Source organism: Ammospiza caudacuta, chromosome 5 (genome assembly GCF_027887145.1).
Source record: "Ammospiza caudacuta isolate bAmmCau1 chromosome 5, bAmmCau1.pri, whole genome shotgun sequence".
Lineage (NCBI taxonomy): Eukaryota > Metazoa > Chordata > Aves > Passeriformes > Passerellidae > Ammospiza > Ammospiza caudacuta.
This window is the reverse complement of record NC_080597.1, coordinates 15,060,054-15,062,892: the sequence shown is the minus strand read 5'-3', so window position 1 is coordinate 15,062,892 and position 2,839 is coordinate 15,060,054. Positions and strand designations below refer to the sequence as shown.

The 2,839-nt window shown below is 53.9% G+C and overlaps 1 pseudogene; it reads right to left on the bottom strand.

Moving 5' to 3' along the window:
* Positions 1-276: 276 nt before the first annotated feature.
* Positions 277-2,581, bottom strand: LOC131557798 (splicing factor Cactin-like; annotated as a pseudogene).
* Between the last annotated feature and the right edge of the window lie 258 nt (positions 2,582-2,839).

The following is a 2,839-nucleotide window of genomic DNA, read 5'->3' as shown; positions in this document are numbered from 1 at the left end:
TGTGTCATGGTGTTCGCAAACAGTTTTGAATTCCTCCAGAACTGTAAAAACTTTAAAAATCACCTTTTTTAAAAGATCTCATGGCTAAAACAACCCTTATTTTATTTATACCTGAGTCTCAGGGTCCTTCATGATAAATGCAAGGACAGGGAGAAGCCTCAGGAACATGCCCAGTGCAGGGCGAGGCCTTGGGGCCCTGCCTGAAGCAATGTCTGTGCTGTGAGATGGTGCCCCCTGCCCACCCCTGGCAGAGGTCTGAGGGCACTGAGCAGCCCCTCACCAGCCGTACTGGTACCGCCTGAAGTGGAACCAGAGCTGGAAGATGCCATTGGCAAACTGGCAGCAGAAGCCATTGCGGTGGAATACTCCCACTCCCTGCTGACAGTCTTGAAGGCGATGTCCTCATAGGGTGGCCTGGCATGGAAGCGCGGGATGGCGAAGTCCTTGCTGTCCTGGCAGGCCTCCAGGAAGTACTCGGGCACTGAGTGTTTGTCAATGAGGTCAGGGTAGAAGATGTTGAACTTATAGCCCTGCATGGTCTTGGGTGGGGGGTTGTCAGTGTTGTAGTGGGTCTGGTTGTACTTGTTCCACTCGAAGCCTGTGTGCACACGGTTGAAGAAGCAGGGTTTGTGTGGCTGGTACTTGTCAGCCCACAGATAGGCCTGGCCTGTGAGCGGCATCTCCACGCTGAACTGTGCCTCGTCTGTGCCCGTGCCCTCCTTAGCCTTATGGAAGAAGATGTTGTGGGTGTTCTCTGAAGCATTGCCTGTCACCTAGAGCTGCTGGTGCAGGAGCAGCAGCTGGTGCATGTCCTCCTCAGCCTCCAGCATGTGGGCATTGCAGGGCAGCTTGTTGGGGCCAGGTGGCCGGGGACTGTACTTGCCCACATTGTAATCATCGGGTTCTGCTGGACCAGATCCTCCTCCATCAGCACAGCCTCTTCCTCTCCCTTGGCCTGTGTCCTGCTCTGGCTCTGAGGATGGCCCTGGCTGTGCCTTGAGACTCTCCTCAGGATCCAGCCTGTTGCTGAGGGAAGCTGGCTCCCACTTGATGGTGGGCAAGAGCGGTTCACACTCCACACCCTGCTCTTGCTTCAGCTTGTAGAGCTTCTGACGTAGCGTGTCCTGGTGCCACTCCTGTAACCTGGCCTGAGCCATGTCAGCTTTCAGCTGCTGCAGAAGGCTCTCCCAGTACCCGGTGTCCAGGTTGGGCCATTGCTCTCAATGTCCTGGTACAGTTGCAGCTGGTTATAGGTCTTCCCTTTAAACACAGCCTGAACATCTGAGCTGACTGAGGCATTGACACCATCATGATGCTCCCCTGGTCCTCCTTTGCTAGAGGCCTCCAGCTTGTGGAGCTTGGCTATCTCGTCCTCTGTGATGATGATCATGTCCCTCCAGAAGTCCATGTTCTTCCCTTGCTCCAGCTCCACGTACACCTGGATGTCCTCCACCAGGTCCTCCATGTCAGAGATGGTCAAGCTGTTTAGGAATGTGTAGGGCTCATGCATCTCCACAGCCAGGTCATTGTCCTCTGCACTGAAGTACTTGGCCAGAAGATCAATGGGTTTTGCCCTCCCATCCCGAATCCGGATCTTAGACCGCAGCTCGGCCTGCTGCAAGTGGAAGTTGTCCTCCTGCTCTTCCCAGGTTTTGAAGTGCTCTGCCTCTTTATCCCACTGCAGCATGTCCAGCTCCTGCTCTTGCATGGCTTTTTCTTGCTCCAGACGCAGCTGCTTCGCCATCTGCGGCTCCAGGTGATTGTACTCCTGGATTCGCTTGATCCTCTCCTTCAGGTCCTTCTCATCCAGATGGCTGATCGCTTTCTTTTCCAGGGCCTTGCTCCAGATGAATGTGCCCAGCAGGTTATTGTCCCTGGAAGGATTGTCAGTGTTGGTGTAGCCCATGTACTCCTTACCCCAGCCCATCTTCTTTCATTTCTTTCTCTCCTTGGCCTCCTTCTTGGTCAACCTCTGTGCTTGCTTCTCCTTGGGTGTCTCCAGGGCCTTCAGCAGAGCTGCCTGTTTCTTCTCTTCTTCCCTCAGGCTCAGTTGCTCCCCCAGCCCCTCCTGGAGACACGGTGGGGTGGGGGAGCTGATTGAGGACACAGAGGACTTGGGTCCATCCCTTCTGTGGTGCCACTCCTGGCTCCATGCTGCCCTGCCCCGCTTGCACTCCAGGCTGGATCTGGAGGAGCAGCCCTGGGACCATGAGCACTGTTTCCTCCAGTCCTTATGGTGCTGGTCCTGGCTGCAGCCTCTTTTCTTCTTTTTCCATTTCTGTCTCTCATCCCCAGAGTCTGAGCCCAAGCTTGGCTCCCAGTGCTGGCCCTGATTCCAGCTCTTGCTCTGGCTGTGGTGTAGCTGCCCACAGCTCCCGGACTGCAAGAGCCCCTGACCCTGCTCATGGTTCTGTTCTTTGTCCAGGTCCTTTTCCTGCTCTGAGTGTCTGCCTCGGGCTGGGCTGCACAGCCTGGAGCCCACTGGCAGCAGCAGCTCTGCTCTAGGGCCTTGCTGCTTGGGTCCTGCTCCACTGGCTGGTTCTTGTCTGTGCTTGTTTTGTGTTGTCTCACAGCAGGTCATAGCTGTAGTCTTTTGTCACTGTGTTGTCTCAGTTTGAAAAGACGGGTGTTTGCTAAGGAAAGTAGGAGCCTCTATTTAAATGGAAAATGAAACCCTCACCTTCTGAATTATTGTAATTTTGAAATTAAGGGGCTCTCAGGCAAAAATATGGGAGTAAGGATAATAGTTTTCATTAGAAAAAATTAAAATACAGTAATACAAAACAACACTGACAGAGTCAGAATATGGCCTGACACCCTGTGGGTCAGTGTTGGTAGC